At 38.5% G+C, this 25,963-nt stretch overlaps 1 long non-coding RNA gene across 24 annotated transcripts in view; it reads right to left on the bottom strand.

Moving 5' to 3' along the window:
- Positions 1 to 427: 427 nt before the first annotated feature.
- LOC125091580 (uncharacterized) overlaps positions 428 to 25,963 on the bottom strand; it is a 49,183-nt gene continuing 23,647 nt past the window's right edge. For 13 of the 24 annotated variants that reach the window (XR_007124693.1, XR_007124690.1, XR_007124692.1 and 10 more), the window contains 3 exons: positions 10,384 to 10,514; positions 9,694 to 9,824; positions 428 to 8,063 (listed from right to left, as the gene is read on the bottom strand). This is a non-coding gene — a long non-coding RNA (uncharacterized LOC125091580). The remainder of the gene's footprint in view (positions 8,064 to 9,693; positions 9,825 to 10,383; positions 10,515 to 25,963) is intronic. The other 11 variants (XR_007124699.1, XR_007124697.1, XR_007124705.1 and 8 more) reach the window with 10 other exon arrangements.

Here is a 25,963-nt window from a genome sequence, read left to right as displayed (position 1 = left end):
AACCCATAGAACAGGGACATCCGGGTGGCTCAGTCAGTTAAGCGTCTGCCTTTGGCTCAGGTCATGATGCCAGGGTCCCTCTCCCCGCATCTGGCTCCCTGCTGAGCAAGAAGACTGCTTCTCCCCTAACCCCTCCCCCAACACATGCACATGCTCTCCCTCTTAAATAAATATATCAATCAATCAATCTCTTACATTTACCTATTAAATGAGCAAAGATTTATAAAAAGAGAGGAAAGGCCATATTTTGATGAATGTGTGGAGAAACGTGCACGTACATACACCAATGACGGGAATGAACTTTTACAACTATACTGAGGACAATTCAACAGTACCTTTCAGATGCCCTAATAATGCTCTCATCAAACTCAGTAATTCCAATTCTAGAAATTTACTGGGAAGAAATAATTAGAAATGTACACAGTGATTAACATACGTTTATTACATTTTATAGGCAAAATTGGTAATATGCAAAATGTCCAGCAGCATTCAATTACCTACCTAAATTTTGTTAGATCCCTATAAAATACCATGTACCAATACTGTGTTTTCAAAGAATTGTAATGACATGGAAACACGTTATTTTCAAATGAAGAAAAATGGAAAACAACATATGCAATATGATGTCAATTTTGTTTTTAAATTGTACATCTGAAATGAACAGAACACTGTATGTTTACTAACTGAAATTAAAATAAAAATGTGAAAAACTGTGTTGCAGACATTCTTTTTTAAAAGGGCAAAAGGCAACACTCAAATGTTGAGTTGTTTTCTGGGTTATAAGATTATAGGTGTTCTTGACTTTTTAATTTATACCTTTGATTTTTCAACAATGATCATCTGTTACTTTTACTGTCAAGAAAAAAAAAGTATTTTTAAAATTCTGAAACAACAAATAAGCCCAGCCCAATCCAGCCAAGTCCATGATCTTTTCTGTTGCCATCTTCACTTAGAAGACCACACTGTTGTCCCCTGGATGCCTGTTGTCCTCTTACTTCTTCAAGTACTGGACTCATTCTGCAGATGAACACCTGTCAAAGCAAGAGAGTGGCAGGATCTCTCCAAGGGCATGAAACCTCAAAGTTAATACTAGCCTGGTCACCCACAGGCAGATATGAGTAACAATTTCCATGACCTATGTAGGGAACTCTTTAAAAGCTGTAATGCCCATATTACATAACGGAAGTTCCCCTCTTCTGAATCTCTTCTAGGAAAGAATCTTTTACAACTTTTAGATATTCTATCATGCTCTGGAGATTGACAAATAATAGGCTGAAGGGCTGACCTTTCAGTGTACTGTTTCCTTATGCCTCACCGGGTGTTTGGAGTTGCCTAAAACCATTGGGCTCTCCGCCTCTATCCTATCCATCCTATATATATATATATATAAACCTGAGCTATTTGGAATTACTTGTGCTACCTCCTCTGTCCTCAACCCCTTTAAAACTCTGTCATTGATCCAGAGAGTTCTAAGTTGCAAACCTCGTTCTGGGCTGTTTTTCAATAGGGGTCAAGAGGAGTCTCCACAAAGGCAGCTGTACCTGAGAAACCGGCTTGGAACAGCAACTCTCAACACAAACAGCAACGGAAGTAGTGCGGTGCAACAACTCATCTTTAATCCACCTTAAAAAGTCACTGGGTTATGAAGCTAGTTTCAGGGCCTCCTCCAGGGACATAAAGGATTTTGACTTCCCTCACACTTTTTTCCCCTTTTCCTCCATTACTCAGGGTAATAAGGCATTCACTCCTATCTTCACTCACTCACATCCAAGATCTCTCAGGTTTGTTTCCTTCATTCATGTAGGCTTCTAGGTCCAGTATCTACTAAAATGTCAAATTTTTGTTACTCCATTATGGGATTTTCATGGCCTCCTTCCCTCTCCTTATATTCAGAGAAAAACATGAGTGCCACTCCACTCACTCACTGAGGCTTCATTCACTCATTCACAACAAGGCTCCTCCCAGGTGACGACTGTCACAGGTGGCCTGAGGAAGGGAAAAGGAAAAGAACAAAACAAAACACCTGCTGAAACCCAACAGGGTTGGGCAGGGAATAAAAGGTGGTTAGTGAGAGCCAAGAAGAGCACTAGAAAAACTCTGAAGGAAGGCAAGACCTGGGATAAGATAGCAGATGGTGTGACCCAGGGTATCCTGAGGAATCACTGGGAATATATTTGAAAGGCACAAGACTTTCCACTTACCCTATGCCACCCATTCCCAAAAGAGAGAAAAGGTAACCTGGACTCCTGATCTTGTTTACTATTAATCCCTGAGGTATCTGTCCTTATGTAACATATACCCTAAGACAAGTCCTGATTTCTGATGACGAACTCATAAGGGGGGCTGGGTTAAGGCAAGCCCTCCTACCAGTATTCTGTAACCAGCTGAGACATCGAATAAGTCCTGGGGCTGGGGTCTACAGGGTTGCCAGCCTTGGCTACAGCTTCTCTAGCATCTGTCATGAAATCGGGAGCGAGTGGGTATGAGGCTGATTAACATTCGTATTCCCCAACCACAGAGGCCAAGTAGGGCAAATTCGACCCCAACTCTAGCATTCATGACTCTCTGGGTCTTAAGAAATGGGAAGGACGTGCTAATGAAAGAGTGACTTCTAACAGCATTCACGCAGGCCAGAAAGCCAGTGGGAGAAGAGAGTATGGCTTTGGTTTGCTGTCATCAGTGGTATCTTAGTCAAGGAGCAGAAGGAAAAAGAAGTAATATGAAGTGCAGGGATGGGGGTTACTTTCAAGTCAGCTAACTGCCTGCCTTACACCTTATTTTAGGGATTTTTTTTCCCCTGGGAATGTGGAGTACTCTTTATGGAAGTGATAGTTCGTATATGCACATATACAATTTCTGAGCAGAGAAAATAGCTGAGAGGGCTAAGCATGCAACTGAAAAGAGCAACCTGTGGTCTGGAGAGTCTCAAGAGGATGATCCCTCTGCCGAATCATGCTTTGTGAAGTTGAGATGAAGACAGGCTGTAGTCCTTGTCCGGTTCTTGCCTCTTCTTCTCCTCCCACGAAGTCTTCTACCAGATCCTCCTGAGGAATAAATATAAAGCAGCCCCCAAAGAAGGGGATGAGCTGAGGGCCTGGTCTCTCTATAACAGTGGCTCTAAACCTTCACTGAAATTTCATAACTCATGTGAAGACTGTAACTGAAGAAAAATGACTACATGCAATGTCACAGGGTTCACAGAGAGACTCTCTTCTCCTAAACTTGACCTTCTGGGTCCTAAGGGACATTTTCTGCCTCAATTTCTAGCCCTCCTTCCCGACCGCACAGTGGTTATCTATAGTAAGTCCACTAAACTGGACAATCCTGACCTCAGAGTGGTTTTCCAAAGTGGTTTTTTTATTCACCCATCAATGTGAGTTTTCCTTGATCTATCCTTTATCTTAAAAGCTCAAATAGATAACCAGAGTGTCTTATTTTAGAATTAATCAATATGTGTGTTTTTTCAAGTGTTGTGCCTGTTTTTGTTTTTTAAAGGACAGTACCAGCATACTCCCCAACTCAGAGGCTTGGAAGCCAGAGTACATTATGGAACAGCCAACACAAGCTTGTACCATGTAATAAAGTTAGGTCAATGTCAAGGGAAAATTTTGATCCCAAGGAAATCTTTTTATGCCACTTCAAGCTGCCCAGTCTGCTGAGGTGGTCACAGCATTCCATCAGTTCTGAGGGCCAGCAGCTACCCTAGCTGTCCTTGCTTGGGGCCGCTGCTCATTCTCTCACACCTGGTATGTGATAGACCCAAAGGGGGTAAATGGAGAGTACAGAGCAAGGTGCCAGGGAGAGAGCAGGAGCTCAGTAAATGAGGGGATCGTTTTAGCTGGGCGTTCTGCAAGCTAACACCACAGTGCAATGTGCAAATTAAATTTTTTTTGTAACTTCTAATAATCCTTGCCACTCTTTTGCGGCTCCTACTACTATCCCGCCACATCCTTTCCTCTTTTGCACCTGCACCGCTGCCATGAGCCAACCTCTAACCATTCCTCAGGCACCAAAGCCTATTCTATCTGGCCCCCAATGTTTGTTCCCAGTCTGGCTTCTGCTATAATCCTGGCTCACTTCAGTATTTATGTAGCTGACCATCTGACATCCCAGTTTCACAAGTATCTTGACCACTCCAGTTTTGAAATCTCTAAAAATCTACTCTGATTACAGGTCCTATTATTGCAATTTTCCAACTATTCCACACCCATCTTGATCACACCAAGTCCTCTTTGTATTCAGACTTTTGAGCTCAATTCTGACCTAACTGCCTTCCACACATAGTCTGGATTTCCAAATTCACTTCTGTGTAACCCTTCTCTTGCTAGCTGTCCACTCCTCAGTCAATAAAGGTTGGTCCCAGGCAATCAAATTTACTTGTGACAGTGGCCTAAGACCACTTTATAATTTCCTGAGTTTCTAATCACATTTCAAACTGGCTTCTCACTTTAACTGAATGTATCATATACCATTTAATATGCTAGTATCTCACTTTAACATACCAAAAGGCCCCACTCCAGCCTTTTGGCCCGAATAGTCCTTAGACTTTGGTTTGTCTCCATAATCCTGTCCCGGGTCAGCTTCCTCTCCATCACTCACCTCAGCAATTACAAATCTTCAACAACCCTCTCAGCTACTCTTCCTGACTCCCATCCCTACGCTCCAGTGAGGAGGTAAACTCCTTTCAACCAAGGCTATCAACCCTCCATCCCTATTTTAGAGCCACAGGTTTCACCCTCCCAACCTACATCGTTTCCCAGGATCTTATTCCATCTGCTATCGTCTTCCTCTCCCACATCTACAACGCACATCCCTTCTCAGTTCTTCCTGCCCCAAAGTCTGCAATTTTTTCCCACAGTAAAGGGGAAGCTTATATGACTCACTGTAGCGCCCTGATGGAATCGTTTAACTTGTATTCTAGTTGTCACATCTTCTAACAGAAAGAAGGCTTCTCATGGAACAAGAACAATTAATCATACGAAATAAGAAAAGAAATATGAGCCTTTTGGGTGGTGAACGGAAAGGGGAGGCCTACCTGTCAGTGTGGTAGGTAAGGGGATAGCTGAGGTAAAGTTGAAAGGGGAAACTGTGAATACCAGCCACAGGAGCAAACCCCAGACTGTGAGGATGAAGTTTCTGATCAATGATCACTTTGGTCCTACCCAAGGAGCAACCAGCAGCAACTGTAGTAGGGGCAGCGGCAGCGGCAGCCATGCAACATCTGCAAGTAGCCAAGACTAAAATGCAGGCATAGAAACAGAGTATTTCATGGAAAACATAGTATCAAATAAGACACAGATATGGCCCTTGTGCTGTTATGCCCCCCTCCCCCACCCTTGGCAAACACTGCTGATTAGTCATAATGCTCTTTCACACTGAACTGAGACCTGGCTTCAGAATCCTTTTTATAAACACAATCAAGGCAGGTACTCTCAATCGGTTGGAGATGGTACTTGAGATGAAGTAAATATATTTGCTTTCCTTGCACTACACAGAAAAGTCCTCAGCAAAAGGATTAGAAGATAGGAGTAAGCTTCAGGAGAAAGCATATTGAAGACAGCTTGGACGTTGTAGGCAACTGGCGGGAAAATGCTGAGCCCATGGAGATCACAGAGCAGGCGCCCAATTAATGTCTGTTGATGATTCAGTTTTTCATTCAACAAACATTTAATGAGGCCTACAATGTGCACGGGATTAGGCACCGAATACAAAGATGAATAAGGCACTGTCCTTGCCTGTAAGGAATTTAGAGTCTGGTAGACGAGAGCCATAGACACGGACAATGATAATACAACCTGATAAGTGCTAGGACACTTAGCAGGTTGTATTATATCCATCCGAGTAGGATTTCTTCAGAAGAGCACAACTCCAAGTTGAGGATGGATCCATGCAGTCCTCCCAGCCACCAGGGCGTGCTGTTGTCTCTGTCACATGGTGAGTAGCCCAAGAACTAACAATGATAGCTATGATTTATAGAGTGCTTATGACATACACTTGACAAATATCCTCAGAGAAACCCTGCAAATTAATTATGATATTAGATGAAGCAACTGAGGTTCAATGAGGTTAAGTAGTAACATGCCTTAGATCACACAGCTAGTAAAGCAGTTGAGTCAGGTTTCAAGTCCAGTATTTGACCAACTCCAAAGCATTTTTTCTACATTTTTAGGATAACCTTTATTCAGGTGTAACACAACTTTTCAACAGGTTTCTATTTGGAAATAAGAGCAAAGGCAATAGATTAGTGATCAGGGCATGGACAAACTTCATCTGGCTTCCCAACCTATTTGGCAGAGAAGAAAAAAGAAGGCAGAGAATTGACGAATTGACTTCATACTAGCACACCATTGAAAACCTTCACATCAGTTTGTTATCCTTTCTTTCTCGAACCCCAAGAGTCTCATTGACAATGTAAAATATAATAAGCACCTCTTGTTAACTATCTTCTTTTAATCCTTTTCATGGTCAACATCAGCAGCAGCAGCAATTACAGTTGATACAGTATTTAGCATACTTCAGACTCATTCCAAGCAATTTACACGAACAATTCCATTAAATCCTTACAAATCATTGAGATCACCCCCTCCCCAAATCATTGCCAAAAAGATTATTACCCCTATTTTACATAAGAGAAAGTCAAGTACCAGAGAGGTGAAAAACCATGCTTGACACCACACTGGTGAATGTAAGAGCAGATCTGAGCCTAGGCTATTTAGTCCCCAGGCCCAAACTTTTACTATTCTGCTTTGCTGTCCTACTCAGAGCTCCCTTTCCCATCCCTTCTTCCCCTTACCGTCCTCTAGATGGCTACTTACACAGGGTTCACTGAAAATACCTAAGGTCTAATTAAATATAATTTCCTGTTAATTGTTCTAGTCACAGAGATCCATTCCCTGAATTCCCAAGGTCACTCCTCTGAGCCCTAGGTGGAGAATTTTCCAAAGGACACGTTCCTATTGCTTTGAAAAAAGAGGAAATGAATAGTGCATGTATAGATTTTTGATTACTGAATGTATTTTACTGTGAGGTAGCCATAAACACTAAAATTCCTAAGCAAAACAGAACTGAGACAGTGACAACAAGCGCTGTCTCTTCCCTCAGGGGGTCTGAGAGATGAGAGCCTCCACTCTGACTTTGGGTGACAGGTGGCAGTGAGGGAGAATTGCTACTGGTGAGAAGGATCAGGAACTAAGTAATCCTATGAGAGGTCTGCAGCTGTTCAGATGTCTTTCTGAGACTCAACATTTCATACACAGCTGCCATCCCAAAAAGAAACTTGCAAAAAACAGTACAGTCAAGCCCTGGTTCAAAAGAAAACAGCAGCAATGCTCTTCCAGAAAACATGAGGGGATTTCTCATCAAGGCCACGGATGGAGACAGGTGATTGCACATTTGCCAAAGTCTGAGAGGCTTAATTGCCCCCTCTATTAATTTTCCCATGTTCTATTATGTCCATGTTTGTACAGCCTCTCATTAAGAAGTTAGCTCCATTCCTCCACTCCCACTCCTTCTGGCCTTAGGTAATTTATCATCTTACCTACTAACTAATCTCCCTGTCCAGATCTGAGTATCTTCTAGAACACACTCTAGAGTACTGCCAGAGTGACCATCAAAAGCATCTCCTACTTAAACACTCAAAATGGAATCCATATTTCATGGAATACTACATAAGGACCTATTGTCAGCCCACATGTCTGAATTTTAGGAACTACTTGTAGTTCCCCCATGTCATCATTCTATCTCCAATGTCCACGCCTTTGCTTAACAGGTACTCCCCTGTCTTCTTCCTAGTCTAGCGTTACTTCTTTTAAGCCACTTAAGCATCAGTTCCTCCAACCTCTGGCATCTCTATACTCAATCAAATGATTTCTCTTCTAAACCCCATAGTATCTTGTACATACCTCCATTGTAGAGCATACCATACTGTTGTAATTATTTGTGTACACGTCGAACCCTCTCACTAGACTGAGAACACCTGAGGGCAGGGACTGTGCCTAAATTCGTCTCCATAGTCCCATCTCCCAGCATAGTGCCGCAGCTCAAAAGGCAGCAGAGAGAAGAAACTAGAGGTGCAGGAGAGAGAACAATAAAGCAGTATTTTTGAATTGGGGTACAACACAAATATGCTGATTAAGTTGAAGCTGAAGAAAAATATATTTCCGCTCAATAATGCACAGAAATCTTCCAAGAAGAGACAAACTGAAGGACTTCCCCGTCGCTAACTGTACCGCTCCACTGGCAAAATTAAAGGCCATTTGTTGGGTATATTTTAGAAGAACCTGAATTAGGACCAAACTGAAATCAGCTGGTTTGGATATGAGGTTTTTAAGGTCCTTCCATCTCTGAGGTTCTAAATCTGCAACCTATGCCATATTCGAGAGAGCTATCACGCTGAGCCTGTGTTATACACCCACGAGTGACTAGTGCCTCCCAGGATCGTGGCAGGGGCTGAGGCTTCATTCCCATCCATACCAGACTGATCGCAAACTAACAACATAACCCATTCTCTCATGCCCTGCTTCTCAGGTGTCCCTTAAACCAGGAGCAGAAAACACTTTAAATGTTTTCAGGGCTACCAAGAAGGATCTCATGACCCAAAGTATCTTCCACAACCTGCTCCCTAAAGCCTTAAGTTTTTCTCCTTAAACCCTTAGTGCCTCTGATCAATGCCTGTTAAAATGCCATTTAATCTAATGTGGTGAGTCGGCATTTATCAAGTGTATACTAAAGGATGGATAAAAGCAACACAACCCTTCTGTACCCCCAGGAAATCATTTAGCCTGACCTTCTCCTCCCTCCAAAACAAATCAAAGAATACCTACAAAATACACTGATTTTTAATTCTGGTATTCAATTTCCTCAACTGCAAAATATGGAGATTGTATTGAATGGTCTCCCAGAGCCCTCTTACCCTACAGAAACTCAGTGTTTCTAAACCCATGTTTTTCCACTTATAAAATAAACATATGAAATCTGTTCTTCCAAATTCACCCAATTTTTATGAGGGTCAAATAAAACCATGCTTGTGACAGGTTTCTAAATGATGAAGTGCTATACAAATTTAAGGAATTACTCTTGTAAATTAATCTATACTAGAGGAGATATATTGTGGATTAAGATATGCTGGAGAAGTATGCTCTGCCATTAATTAGGTGAGTTACCTTAACAAATTTATTCTACCTCTCTGGGATGCCTCAGAAAGTTGTGGTGATGATTAAATGGGAACATGTGAAGTAAGCACACAATAATACTCAGTTTCATTTGTCCTTACTGAGATAGTCAGAATCTCAGAAATAAATGTGACCTTTAAGTGCATGTAATCCAACCTCTCATTACAGTGCAGGGAGATTTTCAAATTCCATTCCAAGTGGTCACAGAGACCATTAGGTATCACTTCCGAGAATATTTACATCTTTGGACAGTTCTTATATCTGTTTATCCATTAATTACAACTGCCTTCAAAAGCAGCAAAAATCAACTATCCCTGACTCTACAAAAGATCTGTAAATAGATTATCAAACTATTTACTTTGGACGTGTTGTCTCCCACAATCTAAACAGCTCTAATTCCTATGATGCTTCTCATAGGATCCACGTTCAAATCCCTCTGAGAATCCTGGATGTTCTTTAGCTCCCTCTCAGAGAGTTGCTCTTAAGACTGAAACAGAAACATCAAGTGGAATAGGACTCTTACCTCTCTGATTCCAAACTTCTGTAGTGAGAACACAGCCTTATATTGGAGGGCATGAAGGTCTTCAATGGGTACATATCCTGTATACAATGGGCACTGAGTTCCCAGAAGCTTACAGGATGGAGGAAGCACTTCTAAATGGGAAAGAAGAGGATCAAAGGGATGCTGACAGCACTAAAAACAAACGGCTTACTACATAATTTCCCTATTATTAGACATCATCTCTGTAATTAATACAAAACAAGGACATGGAATACTATAAATAAGGCAGACTCCTAGGGTCATGTGGAAGAAATGTTACTATCATATAAAAAAATATATTTTGTATGATCTTTTATACTAAAGAGTCTAGTCTATGCAGATGACATCTGTACTTTTCAAACAGAATCTCAGTTCCTAGAACATCTATTTCTTCCAGAAATTAAGGAAAAATAATGAAGATAACATTATTATCTAGAATAGATACACACAAGTCCGAGTGGCTCAATTGGTTAAGCAATTGCCTTCGGCTGGGGTCATGATCCCAGCGTCCTGGGACTGAGCCTCACATCAGGCTCCCTGCTTGGCGGGGAGCCTGCTTCTCCCTCTCTCTCTGCCACTCTCCCTGCTTGTGTGCTTTGGCTCTCTTTCTGTCAAATAAATGGATATAATCTTAAAAAAAAAAAAAAGACCTAAATAAGAGGAGAAACATACCACATTCATGTATGAGGAGATTATAAAGATGATAGCTCTCCAAAAATTAAATCTACGCATTCAATGCCATTCCAACTGCAATTCCAATGGTATTCATGGTGAGGACTTGACAAGTTGTTTCTAAAGGTCTCCTGGAAGAATAAGTACATGAAAATAAAGCCCCCCCTTTTTTTTTTTAAAAGAATGAGGGACTTGCTGTACTACAGTTATTAAGAACTAGGCATGTACAAAAGGATAGCAACCACACTAATCACAATGTGATAAAACAATATATTTTATATATTATAAAATATGTGCTCTCTGTCTCTGTCAAATAAATAAATAAAATCTTTAAAAAAAAGAAATGTAAATTATGATCAAACACACTTTTTAAAAGATTTTATTTATTTATGTGACAGACAGAGATCACAAGTAAGCAGAGAGGCAGGCAGAGAGAGAAGGGGGAAGCAGGCTCCCTGCTGAGCAGAGAGCCCAATGAAGGGCTCGATCCCAGGACCCTGAGATCATGACCTGAGCTGAAGGCAGAGGCTTTAACCCACTGAGCCACCCAGCCACCCCGATCAAACACACTAAACAAACAATGAAACAAGAACACCACTTATGAGATTCAGCCAGTACTACAGAGAACCTTATGTTCTTATTTATTATAAAATAATGAAAAAGAATTACTCAGTAAACATGACAAATATAATGGAAGTCAAACAAAAGTGAGAAGAGCACACAAAGAATATGTGAACAGATAATGGCCAAAACTTGCCAAATCTGATGAAAAAGTATTAATCTATACATTATGCAAGAAGATCAGTATATGCCAAGAAGGATAAACTCGAAGACATTCAAATCAAATCTAGACTCATAATAATCAAATTGTCAAAGTGACTTCAGAATCTTGAATGCAGCAAGAGAAAAACAACTCATCATATGTAATGGATCTTAAGTAAGTTTTCATAAACCACAGAGACCAGAAAATAGTGGGATGATTATATTCAAACTACTGAAGGAAAAAGACTGTTGACTGAGAATTCTGTATCCAGCAAAACTATCCTTTGAGAAGTGAAGGAGAAATGATGACACTCCCAGATACACAAAAGTTAAAAGAATTCAGTGCTAATAGACACGCCCTCAAGGGGTACAAAAGCATCCTACAGGCAACAAAGAAAGGACACTAGACAGTAACTCATATATACATGAAAAATAAAGAGGACAAGTAAAAGTAACTGCATAAATAAATTTAAAAGACAAAAAAATTATATTTTTATTTGTAACATTTTTTGCTCATTTCTGACTTGACAATAGCATAAACAAGTAACTAGAAGACTGCCTTGAGGTATTTACATTACATACAGATGTAATTTGCATAGTAATAACAGCACAAAGAAGAGGGGAGGGAACAAAGATATAGTGGAGCAAATTTTGTAAACAATTGAAATTAAGTTGATATTAATCTGGAAACAATTATTTTAAGTAAGATGTTCCCTGAAATATCAGAGCAACCATGAAAAGAATATTAGAAAATACAGTAAAAGAAACAAAGGAATTAAAATGGTACACAAAAGAAGGCAGTAATAAATGAACAGAGAAACAAAAAGTCTTTTTTTTTTTCTATACCTCCTGATGTAACTTTTTTTTTTTAATTTTTTATTTTTTCAGCATAACAGTATTCATTATTTTTGCACCACACCCAGTGCTCCATGCAATCCGTGCCCTCTACAATACCCACCACCTGGTGCCCCCAACCTCCCACCCCCCACCCCTTCAAAATTCTCAGATCGTTTTTCAGAGTCCATAGTCTCTCATGGTTCACCTCCGCTTCCAATTTCCCTCAACTCCCTTCTCCTCTCCATCTCCCCTTGTCTTCCATGCTATTTGTTATGCTCCACAAATAAGTGAAACCATATGATAATTGACTCTCTCTGCTTGACTTATTTCACTCAGCATAATCTCTTCCAGTCCCGTCCATGTTGCTACAAAACTTGGGTATTCATCCTTTCTTTTTTCTTTTTTCTTTTTTTTTTTTTTTTACAGCTTTATAAACATATATTTGAGAAACAAAAAGTCTTAAGACACATGGAATCAAACTGGAAAAGAACAGACATCAGTCCTACATTAGCAGTATGTTTAATTACATTAAACATAAAAAGACACAACCAAATCTGACTCAAGAAGAAAAATGTGAATAGACCTATAAAAATACGGTAATTAACCTAAGTCCCAAAGAGTCCTTGAACAGATGACTTTAATGGTAACAGGTGAAACGTTTAAAGAATACCAATCCCTTGCTTAATGTTCCAAAAAAAATGTTCGAGGAGACACTTCCCAACTCATTCTATGAGGTCCACATTAGCCTGATAACAACCTTTTGAATACAGATTTCCCCAAAATGTCCAAATAACAGGAGCAAACTAAATCTAGAAATGAAAATGGTTACATATCATGACCAAGTCAGACTTACCTCAGTAAAGCTAAGTTGGCTTAGTATTGGAAAATCAATGAATCTAACACACTATTTTTACAGAATAAAGAGGAAACCTCATGATCATATCAACAAATGTAGAAAACATCTGAAAAATTTCATGACAACCACTCATGATTTAAAAAAACAAAAACCTTAACAAACTAGGAACAGAAGGGAATTTTCTACACTTGACAAACGGAATCTACAAAAACTGTACAGCTATCATTTTAACTGATGGAAAAAAAGCAAGTGTATTTTCACTAAGACAACGAAGCCTGCTCTTGCCAATACTGTACAGGAGGTTTTATCCAGAGTAATTAGGCAGAAAAAAGAAATAAAAACCAATGAGATTAGAAAGAAAGAAGTACAATGATCTGTATTTGTAGGGGATATAAGCTTATACATAAAAATCCCAAGGAATCTACCAAAAAAAAAAAAAAAAAAACCAAAAAAACACCATACCCCACCTAATATTAAAACTATTAGAATAAAAAGAAGCAACTCTAATGAGTTCAGAAAGCTTAGAACATACAATATCAATTAAGAATAATTTTACTTCTATATATTAGCAATGAACAATCAAAATGAAATAACAATTCTATTTTTAATATCATCAGGAAATGCAGAACATTTAGAATAATTTTATATGGAAATATAAGACTTTTTATTCTGACAATTACAATGTTGAAGGAGATTAAAGACTATATGAATGGAAAGACATCCCATGTTAATGGACTAAGAACAACAGTTAAACATGGCAATACTCCACAAAATGATCTACAGGTTAAATGTGATGTTCATCAAAATTCCAGCTCTTATTTTATAGCCATTGACAAAATGATCCTAAAATTCATATGGAAACTCAGCGTCCAACAATCATGAACCAAGTTGGGAGGATTCACACTTCCAGATTTCAAAATTTACTATAAAACTAAAATAATAAAGACTGTGTGATCTGGATATAAGGATATAGAGGTAAATGAAAAAACTTACAGGCCCAAAATAAACCCTTGAATTTAGAATCAATGGATTTTCAATACAGGTATCAAGATAATTCAATAAGATAGTCTTTTCAATAAATGGTGGTAGGATAATTATATATCTAACATGTGCAAGGATAAAGTTGAACTTACACCTCACAGCATATATAAAAATAAATGCCAAATGGATCAGACCTCAATATAATGGTTTCTTTGTTATGACACCAAATCAAAAGTGACCAAAAACTAGATAAAATGGATTTCATCAATATTAAAAATTTACATACTGCAAACAGGAAAGTTAAAAGACAACACAGAGAATGGGAAAAATATTTGCAAATCAAAATACCAAATAGGGGTCTATTATCGAGGTATAGAAAGAATTCTCACAACAAAACCACAAAAAAGACAACCCAATTCTAACAAAGGATTTGAATAAACATTTCTGCAAAGAAATACAAATGGCCAATGAGCACATAAAAAGTTGCTCAATGCAGAAATAGTCAAAACCACAGTAAGATACTTCACATCCACTAGGATGGCTATTATGAAAGACCAAAAGTAACAAGTGAGAATGGGGATAAGTTGAAATTCTCATACATTGCTCGTGATACTGTAAAATGGTGCAGTCGCTTTATAAAGTTTGTCAAAATTACTCACATTGTAATAGTTGTCATACTACAAAGCTATCTCACTGCTAAGTGTACGTATACCAAAGGAAATGAAAAGATGTTCACATGAAAACTCGTACACGAATGTTTATACCATTATTTGTTAAAAGTCAAAAGGTGGAAACCCAAATGTCCTTCAAGAGATGAAAAGAAGAAATGAAGTTAATCCATAAAGTGGAATGTTATTCAACATAAAAACGGATGAAGTACTGACATATACCATAATATGGGTAAACCACCAAAACATGCCATGTGATAGAAGCTGTCAACATAAAGGCCACATATTGTAGGATTCCATTCATATGAATGTCTAGAACAGACCAACCCACAGGGACAAAAGTTAGATTAGCGGTTGCAGGGATTGCAGAAGAGGAAAATGAGGAATTACTGCTAATAGGTATGGGGCTTCTTTCTGGGGTGATAAAAATGTTTTACAGTAGTACAGAAATGATGATTGTACATTTCTATGAATATATTAAAAGGCACTGAAATGTAAAAGGGTAATTTCATAGTATATCACAGTTACTATTGTTTTTTTAAAAGAAGTTATTTGCCTTATTCAGAGTTACACTGATTAGCAGAGTTGCTTAGATAGACATGTAATCTTTTTTAAAAAAGATTTTATTTATTTATTTGACAGAGAGAGAGTTCACAAGTAGGTAAGAGGCAGGCCAAGAGAAGAGGGGGAAGCAGGCTCCCCGTTGAGCAGAGAGCCTGATGCAGGGCTCGATCCCAGGACCCTGAGATTATGACCTGAGCCAAAGGCAGAGGCTTAACTCACTGAGCCACCCAGGTACCCCAGCATTTAATCTTTTAAACCATTTAATCATATGACAAAATTGAGAGGACACTTGTTAGCTATAACCGTACTGACAAGTTGCCCCCAAATAGTGGTTACCAGTATCCTGGCCACGAATGCAGGTAAGTATTTGTGAAAGTATCAAACTGCCCAGTATGTGTAGGCATAACATGTAAACATGTAAGTAAAGATTAGAGATAAAGGAATACCACACGGAGATTAGCCCTGTCATTGAAATATTTTCATCCACTAGGAGACCTAAGTTTTCCAGTGACACCACGAAGTCAAAAGATGATCCCATATTTCAACTGGGCTAAATAACGATCTAGTAGTGAAGTAGCAGAGGCAAGACTTGACAAAGAAGAGTCACTAAAGAACCTCAAAACCAGAAGGTACTCCATCATTTTAACACAGGTGGTAAGAAGAAAATCTTAGCAGGACCATATCTACAATACAGAGGAACTGCTGAGTCAACAACTAGACAACATATATTTCTGGCAACAATACAGGAAAATTTGACAGCTCACAACCAAACAAGACAGTGGAATACCAAAACTTTCTTAATGTGGAAAAAGTCTAAGACTTACCAAATATATTTGATTACCTTGATGACCATGGTTTAGATGGATACTATTCAACAAATGACGGCTCACCATGCTAAAATTCTGGGTACATTTTTTGATTAAGTGAATTATGGCAGTTTAACAACTCACAGACCTATGGTTTCATAACATAACAAAGAACAGTCCTTCCAGAACCACTCAACCCATGGTTGGCAGATCCTAATGCCTAATGTTTTACTAACAGACAAAATTCCAGGCAGTCAACTAAGGGGACAAAGGTAAATAGTTAATACTAAACAGTAACAGCTGAATAGTTACTACTACTAGAATATACCCAATCTACATAGCAATACTGAACTAAAAGTAAACAATGAACAGATACACACGTGGAGCACTGTAATGTGCTGAGCAACACAGGTGCCAACACGAAAGCACAATCATTTGCAGCAAATTCTTTAAAAGCCTCATCGCATTGGCATAGAACTGAGGGATTCTGATGAAATGCAACCAGAAAAGACCCTGATAAGCTGGCATGTAATGCCACCCCTAAAGGAACAATGCAGAATAGACCATTAGGAACTCCATAAGGTCAGACTGTTATTTGTAAGCCTCTAGGCAGCGTCGTCAAATAAAGGGAAGAGGACTGAAGTTAGAGTACAGGACATTAGTAACACAAGTTAATGTAATATGGAAATATGTGAAAGTATAGCTATCCAGGTTTTTGATATTATCTATCCCAGTGTCTGATCAGAATGCCGAATTTCCCATAGAAAACTGCCACCTGATAGTAGTCCATATTATTGCACCACAAAATATGGTTAATGTCTCAGTATTTTGAAAAATGGGTGTCCAACCTGTAATTTTATTGGGCAACATGACAGTACTAATTGCACAGGATGGAACTAGCCCAACTAGGTAATAGGTTTTCTAATGAAAATTAAATACAGCACCTAAAAACATAGTGACTGGTGTATCCCTATGTGTTTATACATGTATGTATGAATACAGTTCCTAAAAATCAAAAGCCCTTAAGAAACAATTTCTTTAATAAGATTTTTTTTTTTTTTACTAAAATTACTAAATTTACTAAATTACTAAAAATTTACTAGGTCTAAACTTTGGAGCAGAGCTGTGCACCAGAAACTTCCAAAGGACAAGGTCACAATTACATATAAAAGATTTGCTTCTCCTTTGTCCACACAGAAACTCAAATTAGAAATTCATCACAACCATATACATGGCAAGAGAATCCTTTGCTGAGTTTAGCTGCTGACTGGGTGTTAAATCTTGTCTGAAGAACCAAATCAGGGGTGCCTGGGTGGCTCAGTGGGTTAATGCCTCTGCCTTCAGCTCAGGTCGTGATCCCGGGGTCCTGGGATCGAGCCCCACATCAGGCTCTCTGCTCAGCAGGGAGCCTGCTTCCTCCCCACCCTCTCTCTGTCTACCTCTCTGCCTGCTTCTGATCTTTGTATGTCAAAATAAATAAATGAAAAAAAAAGAAAAAAGAATCAATTCAGCTACAAAAATAACAGCAGCACCATGTCTGAGACGTGTATCCTACTTCAGGACCACAATTCTCCAGCGGTGGCTGTCGGCAACACAACAAAGCAGTGTCTACAAGAGCGTGCTCAGGAGGGGCAGATGGATAATTAGAAGAGAGGGATGGTGGTAGCTTTTTCTTTTTTTAAAGCTTTTATTTAAATTCCACTTAGTTAACTTTGTCATATTAGTTTCAGGTGTACAACACAGTGATTCCAGACTTTCATACATCACCTGGTGCTCATTACAAGCACACCCTTCAATCCCGATCACCTATTTCACCCATGTGCCCACCGACCTTTCTCTCTGGTAACCAACAGTAGTCAAGAGTCTGCACACTTTCAAGAAAACAAAATATTCCAAAAGCATTTACTAAAAAACCTGCTAAACTTAGCTGCACTACCAATGTAGGGAATTGGCTGTAAAATCTTAACTTTATGAAAATTTATGTAGTATGTCTTAGGCAGCAGACTGCTGGAAAGGAACAATAATGGCTACTGACTGTAACAGATATTCACGAACTAAAAAAATACAACCCAGCCCATGAGCAGATAGTTGAGAACCACATGTTTAGAAGAACCCCGGTTGGTTCTAGCCAAAGTGCTAGCACTGTACTAAAACAATGTCCTCTTCACTTGCACGAAGACTGTCCTTAAAGCCAGTGTGTGGAGATGCAATTGCAATCGTTTGGTTCCCCCAGAGAAGGGGCAACACAGGTGAAAAAGCTGTATTAGAACCTTTTCAGACAGGAAACATGCTGAAGATAGGAACTCAGACTAAACAGGCATTAAAGAATTCCATCACCTGAAAGATCCGTCCATGTTTGTTGATGGCAAACTCCCATCAACAAGTTTTGCTTTTTATCTCACTTGAGGAGAAATCAATGTTGTCCTGAGGCAATTCTGATTTATCAGTATTGAGGTGTGATGGAGGCACTTCACCGTATGCCGAGCAGTTTTAGAAAGGACCTGTGCATGGAGGGGGTCCAGGCCAGACTACAGGGAGACCTACATGTCTCTGATTCACATACTCTAGTGCAAAACAAGCACGGAGCGATGAAGGGTAAACCGACCTTAACTTCCAAGGATGAGAGATCTTCACTCACAGCATGGGGCTTCTTTTAATCATTAAAAAGGCCAAGCACGAAGCTTGAATCCCAGCCACACTCCGAGGACATAGTAGTAAGTATTCCTCCCTCCTTACAGGAAGCGTGCCTGGTTTATAGTTAACCCATGCATAAAACTAGACGCTTTTCAGTTAATAATGCCCCTTTTTCCTTCTCTCTTTTGTGGAGTCTAAAACTGACAATTCAGAAGCTGGTTTTATTCCCACCTCTGCCAGTATCACTTTTTTTTTTTTAATTTATTTGATAGACAGAGATCACAAGTAGGCAGAGAGGCAGGCAGAGAGAGAGAGAGAGGAGGGAGCAGGCTCCCTGCGGAGCAGAGAACCCGATGCGGGGCTCGATCCCAGGAGCCTGGGATCATGACCCGAGCCGAAGGCAGAGGCTTTAACCCCCTGAGCCACCCAGGCGCCCCTGCCAGTATCACTTTTAAAGCTTAATATGAACCAATCTTTTTGACAGGTAATTGATGGTGAGATGTGAGCCACGAAATGAAAAGGAAGCTTTCAGGGACCTTTTAAAGATGAAGCACAGTAAAAGCACCTCATCCAAAAGAACAGACAATTCCTATATAGGGAGTGTGCTGAATACAAAGTGCACCGGGCATTCGGGCTGGCAGTGATCAAAGATTACCTTTATCATGTTTATTGGCATCAAAAAGCATTTTAGGCTAAGTGTACCACAAACAAAAGGCATCAGGCTCATCCCTCCTTCCAAAGAAGGCAGGGCTAGTTGTTCTTTTTACTGCAAAACTGTTCCGGATGATTCTTGGGGTCAACGCCTACAACCACCCTTCTGGCAAAAAGCCATGTTACTACATTCTTTACCACATGCTCTCGCCCTAACATAAGGTAGGGATTTCTTAAATCCTTTATTTTGGAACCTCATCCAAGACCTCCTAACTTAGAGTACACCCTGCACTCCTACACTTAGTTAAAAGGCAGTAGGGTAGGGTACCCTGAGTGGCTCAGTGGGTTGAACTTCCGACTGTTGATTTCGGCTCAGGTCATGATCTCAGGGTTGTGGGATTGAGCCCCGCATTGGGCTTTGCGCTCACTGGGGAGTCTGCTTGAGATTCTCTTCCTCTGCCTCTCCCCTGCATCCTCGCTCTAAAATAAATAAATCTTTTATAAAAAAGCAATTTTTAAAGAATTCCTGATCTTCCTAGGAGCATAGTCACCACCAGACTGTGAAAAGGACCTCATTTTTTTTTTTTTTTTTTACCCACAACTAAAGCATCATTGATAAAGAAGAGAGAGGGCCTACAGAGCAGACTCTGGGGCCACACTGCCTGACTCTGTGACATTTGGGGGCAATGTCATTGAGCTAACTGACCTCAATTACCCCATCTGAAAAAATAAGGGATAATATTAGAATATACTTCCCGAGCATTAAAACCGAGTTGATACAGATGTACAACAGTGTGTAATACTTACTGTGTATGCTCAGTTAATGTGAACTGTTATCAAAAGACCACTAAAAAAAAGAATACTGCATAAAAATGGAATGCTGCCTGAAACAGAGTAAATAAGGGACAATTAAGCAACAGTGAAATGAGAAAAAAATTGTTGAATTTAGTGGGAAGTGCTGGAAAAACTAATTAAAAGGGTAAAATACTCTTATGATCATTTAAAGTGTATCATTTCGTGAAAGAGAAAGGAACAGAGCCATCTCATTACACAGGGCTGTCTTGGAAAGCAAAGAATAGTGGATGATAGCAAGGCACAGGATGATTGTTTGCCAGAGGTGAGAATGAATTCAGTGTGAGTAGGGGTATATGAACAATATCTGCTTCTTGAATGTGGGTCTAATTATTTTACACTCGACTTCATTCACATTAGCTAGTCCAGAGATGCAAATCAGACAAAAAAATAATCAGTCTCTAATAAGATTATCATAAAAGAAATCACCAAGGAGGTATGTACACAAAAATGTTTCCTCAAGTATGTTAACTACTTTATGTTCAAATTTTATTTTAAAAAACTTAAAATAATCCTAATGTTTTAAAAAAAAGATGTATATATTATATAAAAAAATCATGGCCCAAAGGAAAGACTTATATGTATTCATATTTAAAGACAGGAAAATACGGGGTGCCTGGGTGGCTCACTGGCTAAGTTTTTGCCTTTGGCTCAGGTCATGAACTCAGGGTCCTGGGATTAAGCCCCGCATCGGGCTCCCTGCTCTGCAGGAAGCTTGCTTCTGCCTCTTCCGCTCCCCCTGCCTGTGTTCCCTCTCTCACTATGTCTCTCTGTGTCAAATAAATAACATCTTTAAAAAAAAGACAGGAAAATGTTCTTGTTAACTCAAGAGCCATCTAATCACTAAGCTGTTCACCTAAAACTAATGTAACACTGTATGTCAACTATACTCAAAAGTATCTAAAACCATTATTAATATACATAAACATGCTAGAAAGAAATGTACCAACAACCCGAGTATTTCTGTGTATTTTTTAAACTGTGCTACGGTTTTTTGTTTTTGTTTTTACAAATACCTATGCCTTTTATAATTTTTTAATACACTGTATAATGGAGGAAAGAAAATCATTCTTCGAGTAATAGGTATAGATTTGAATTTATTCTTCCCTAGAGAAACTGACTAAAGGCCCTCACAAAGTACAAAGAGACTAAGAAGGAAAAAAGGAAAGAAAAGAGATGTTCAGGAAGTAGATAATAATCCTACATAACATACCAGCCTACACTAAAAATAACAGCTGAGCCACCTGGGTGGCTCAGTTGCTTAAGTGTCTGACTCTTGGTTTCGGCTCAGGTCACAATCTCAAGGTCTGGAGATCAAGCCCCACATCGGGTTCCATGCTCAGCATGGTGTCTGCTTGTCTCTCTCTCTCGAATAAATAAGTAAAATCTTGAAAATGTAAAATCTTAAAAAAAATTATAGCTAAAAGAAAAGTATTTTTTAAATCACAAAACTATCCACCCAATTAGTGTTATTGTTCACTTTTAACTGAGGAAAACAGACAGTGATGTCAAAGATTCGAAATATTTCTAGAATAACAAAACATTTTTGGTAATTTTTGAATAGCCTGTGCTAGTACAAATATGGACGCTTCATAATTCCAGTGGACTGAAGTTTTATTTTAATACTCCAGAAACAATTTCAGGATTCTATTGCAAAAGTTAAATAATTTCCTATTGTACAGTGTACTAGGATTAATTTAATTAGACTAATAAAATGTGATAACAATCAACCAAAAATATGTTCTAGAGCAGTGCTATCCATTAGACAGATGATGGATAAACAAAATACATGTATAAATAAATACATATGCTAATACATATATATATAAGCAAAATGTGGCACATAAAAATTGAATGGCTAAACAAAATGTGGACTATACAATGGAAAAAAAACCATGAAGTTCTGGCACATGCAGTAACACCAATGATGAACCTTGCAGATATGTTAAGTGACATAAGCTAAGTACAAAGGGACAAATATTGCACTGCTCTGATTATATGAGGTACCTTGAACTGGCAAATTCTGAGAGTGAAAGTAGATTAGAGTTTACCAAGGGGCAGGGAGAGGGGAAATGTGACACATGTACATAGTAATATAAAATGTTAATGTAAGATAACCTGAGTGTGGGGTATATGAGAACTCTTTGTAACTTTCATGTAAATCTAAAACTTTTCTAAAAACAAAAAAGTTTATTTAATAATGAACAGGATGGTGACATCCACTCAAAATTTTTACTCTATAAATAGGTTACCATACATTTTGATACTTGGTGTGTACTAAAAATGTGACTTACTACAAATTTAACAAAGCAAACTGAATCAAGTTTGTAGTATCCCTGTGAGATCCTGAGTATGCAACAAAAATTCTGGAAAACCTGTTTTGTGATACAGTCCTAAAATACAGGTTAAGCAGTCCACAGTTTTGTATATTTTGAAGAAAATTGCTTAAGCAGCTATAAAATAGTTAAATAAAAGCACTGTGTCATATATTAAAACATTAAAAATTTTAAAAAAGATTTATTTATTTATTTGCCAGAGAGAGAGAGAGCGAGCGAGCGAGCAAGTGCGTGCACAGGCAGGCAGACTGGCAGGCAGAGGCAGAGGCAGAGGGAGAAGCAGGCCTCCCGGTGAGCAAGGAGCTGCTCAGCTCCCAGCAAGGATGCTGGGATCGTGACCTAAGCTGAAGGCAGCCGCTTAACTGACTGAGCCACCCAGGCGTCCCTATATCAAAACATTTTTAGATGGGCAATTGGGAGGAACTTTAATAACCAAAAACTGTTCATATTTTTATCAACTTTTACAAGGATTCTGCCATGTGGTCATACAGAAATAAGGATACATGGATCCGGTTTTCACTGCACAGTTATTTATGAAAGACAACCAAAAGGCTTATAAGTGAACTCTTAAATTATGTTTAATAAATTATGGTATACATGAATTTTCATTTCAAACTAAGAGCCATGTATTCTGATGCACAGCCTATAGTCACATTAAATGTTAACTAAGACCAATGATTTTTAGAATGTAAAGCTGAATGACTTGTTTTGACAAAGGGTCCTCTTTGAGCCATGCAAAGACATAGGGCCAGGGAGAGGTCTCTTTATGACTATGACAGCCATGAAACATCCCATAAAAATGATTACTCAACCAAGAATATAAGCAATGTGCAGCAACAAGGCAAGAAAGCCTTGATCATGAAATATTACCTATACTGTTTCTGATATAAGTCTATTACATTACATGCATTCTGATTAAAATCACCCTGCATATTAATTTCAACATGTAAATTTTTCTATTATAAAGTCTCTCTCTCCACAACATGCATGTGTGTGCATACACACACATCCCATGTGACATCTTTATAGGCTATTTGGCAGAAAGAAAATAAAAGAGCAGCAAAGAAAAACAAACAAAATCCTGGGCAGAACTGACATAAAATAGAATAATGAAAAAACTCAAGATGGAGCCTATTCTAGTAAATTGTTGAAGTGAGGAAGTCAGGAACCATAATGAACAGTCATTGATACAAAAATTATTGTGTAGAACCAAGAAATTTGGAGTCTACAAAATGGTATCACAAATGAATCTAAATGTGGACAGGCAGCAAATAAGCACACCAAATAGTGACATTTATAATACTTATAAATCAAAATAATTCCTTAATTGCCAGGAAAAGAGAGCTAATGACAGAAACCAGTGAGCCCAAATGTAGACCCAGATTATGAGAAATTTCATATTTGACAGCTATAATTTTAAATGAGTAAGCAAAGGATGGATTTTCAATAAACAGTACTGGACAACTGGCTGTCCTTTTTAAAAAATCAGATGTGAGATTATATAATGACTGACATCAAAATATGATCCAAATGGACTGGTAATTTTAATTAAATAAAAAATACTAAAAGGAAGTTCAACTTGTAGAGCTACTCTTGTGATAGTTTTTCCTTTGACCCACAATGTCTTAAACAATAGTCACATATTTCCTAAAATTGAACCATCCTTGCACAGTTGGCATGAATACCACTTGCCTGTGTATTCCTCATGAATTTACTTGTGGAATCTTTTTTAAAAAAATAATTTATTTATTTGTCAGAGAGAGAGAATGCACACAAGCAGGGGGAGCAGCAGGCAGAGGGAGAAGCAGGATCCCGCTGAGCAGGGAACCTGATGTGGGACTCAATCCCAGGTCCCTGAGCCAAAGGTAGACGCTTAACCAACTGAGCCACCGGTCCATCCCTATGGAATCTTAGCACCAAATTTATATTTGGGTTATGTGCTTCTATATAACTACAAGAGGTTGTTCTACGTATTTCTTTCATTTTTTCAGTTTGCATCAGGCTATTTTTCTACAATATGCTGTCTTTATAACAAGACTATTGACTTATGCATGTAGAGACTATCTCTGAAATTAGGAACAATACCTGTATCTGGAAAGAAGGAAGACTGAGGACTAGAAAACTAGGGGTGGGAAGGAAACTTTTAACTAAATTAACTTTAGTAAAAATTGAATTTTATACTATTTACCATTCACACGTATTGTTTTTGAAAAACATAATCTACAAGAGGAAGACTAGAACATTTTCAGAGGGTAATTTAGCAACCCAACTAATCAAATTATTACAACTATCTACTCTTTACTCATAAATTATGATACAGAATTACTAGTGCAAGTACCCAAAAACAACTGTATAAGATAAAAAAATATAAATAAATGTGTAACACATTGTTTGCATTTAAGAGATGATACATATAGTATCATATATATGTGTATTGGTACTGTATCCACACCAACGTTTATTCAATAGTTAATGAGCATCTACTACATGCCAGGCAGTTTTAAGAGTTGGAATCACATCTAAAAGTACAAAAATCCTCTGTCTACAGACGCATACACCCTTGTATATATATCAGCAAGAAGCTTATATATCAGCAATAGCAACCAACCTGCCACTAGGCTGCCAAATTAATCAGGCGTTATAGGAAAATACACCAAAGCAAGTTGGCAGGCCACCTTATATAATTCCAACCTAACTGGAGTCTCAAGTGTTAATGCTTAGCGGACTCCTACAAATTCTAAAATACACCTTTGACCTCCATGACTCTGGTAGAAATTCACTGGTTTTAAGAGGTTCATACAACTTGTTGAAAGTGGTTAAGTCTATAGCTTACGTTTTAACAATGTAATTTCAGATCCAGGGTGCAATGCTTATATAATATAACAATTATTCAAGCTCAGGTACTGACAGACATATTGTGTAGTCCCTTAACTAGAAAATAATCAATCCCAAAGTATCAAATTACCAATTAAAGATCGTTCACTAAAATTACTACCATTCTGGGTCAAAGAAATGCCCAAGGAGAACTTAAGTCAGACACCTGACATTACTTCAACAGATTTTTAAGTTTCAACAAAATGGAAATCACAGGGTACCAAAGTACCATGACTCCAGGAGAAAGAAATGGATGATGACCAATAGCTTAATATGGAATAAAAATGGACAAAGTTTTATCTAGGAACATCATGGAAAAGGCTACATTTATGAGTGACATGATTCCTTGTGCAAAATTATGGTAATTTTAGCAGAACACCTAATGTACAAAATTAGGTCCCTTGGAACCTCTAATAGTTTAAACTTAAGCCCTAAAAATATTATTTGGTGGCTATTATATATAGTGCTAAGTCTGTTAGCAACAACATGGATGAAGCTAGACAGTATAATGCTAAGTAAAATAAGTCAGTCTGAGAAAGACAAATACCACATGTTTTCACTCATATGTGGAAATTAAGAAACAAAACAAATGAAAAAGGAAAAAAAGGGGCGCCTGGGTGGCTCAGTGGGTTAAAGCCTCTGCCTTCAGCTCAGGTCATGATCTCAGGGTCCTGGGATCGAGTCCTGCATCAGGCTCTCTGCTCAGCGGGGAGCCTGCTTCCTCCTCTCTCTGCCTGCCTCTCTGCCTACTTCTGATCT

This window comes from Lutra lutra, chromosome X (assembly GCF_902655055.1).
Source record: "Lutra lutra chromosome X, mLutLut1.2, whole genome shotgun sequence".
Classification (NCBI taxonomy): Eukaryota; Metazoa; Chordata; class Mammalia; order Carnivora; family Mustelidae; genus Lutra; species Lutra lutra.
Note: the sequence above shows the minus strand (reverse complement) of the source record. Positions and strands in the feature narration are given on the sequence as shown.